The sequence below is a fragment of the Fukomys damarensis genome, unplaced genomic scaffold (assembly GCF_012274545.1).
Source record: "Fukomys damarensis isolate Sample0158 unplaced genomic scaffold, DMR_v1.0_HiC HiC_scaffold_37, whole genome shotgun sequence".
NCBI lineage: Eukaryota > Metazoa > Chordata > Mammalia > Rodentia > Bathyergidae > Fukomys > Fukomys damarensis.
In genome coordinates this window covers 459,057-459,766 of record NW_022900949.1, presented here as the reverse complement: position 1 = coordinate 459,766, position 710 = coordinate 459,057, and positions in this window count along the sequence as shown.

Genomic DNA, 710 nt, shown 5'->3' with positions numbered 1-710 from the left:
CGGGCCGGGACCCGCAGGGCTGTGAGAAAGGCCCCGCCGCTGGCTTCTCGGGGCCGGCGGAGGCTCCGGTCCCCACGGCGAGGGAGCCTGGGTGCAGCGCCCCTAACGGTTTTGGCTTCTCGAGGTTTTGTGCGCTGCCTAGGTGGGAGCAGCCTCTGCGACCTCCCTGCTGTGTAGTAGAAAGTTCTCCGGGGACGGGGTTACGTTTATAATCCTACTCTTTGCTTCTGCGGTTTTTTGTTTTTGACACCAGGGAATCCAACTCTGGACCTTGCGCTTGCCAGGCGGGTGCGGCGCCTCTGAGCTACATCCCTGGCCCGCTCCTAAAATATTCTGAAGATTGGTGAAGCAGGCTGCTTCCTCACGCTGCTTTTCTCTCCTGTCCTTGGTAGAATCTTGTGGCCGTAAAGTTTACTGCGCATTCAAGCGTTGCGTTTCATGATGTGAGCGTAAGATTGTGATTTTCTTGTTTGGAATTTGAGTGCATGTAATGGTAAGAGCTGAAAACTCCAAGAGAATTGTTTGCTTATACTGTTTATTTTAAAAATTAATTTTGTTGGTTCATTTTAGGTATACAACATAATGACATTCATCCTTGGGAATTTGCACCTTTACGTAATCTATCTTGGTTCTTGTTTTTCCCCATTCCCCTGCCTTCCCTTTAACCCCTCCACCCTCCCTGTCTACGAAGACTTTGCTTCCGTTTTCTG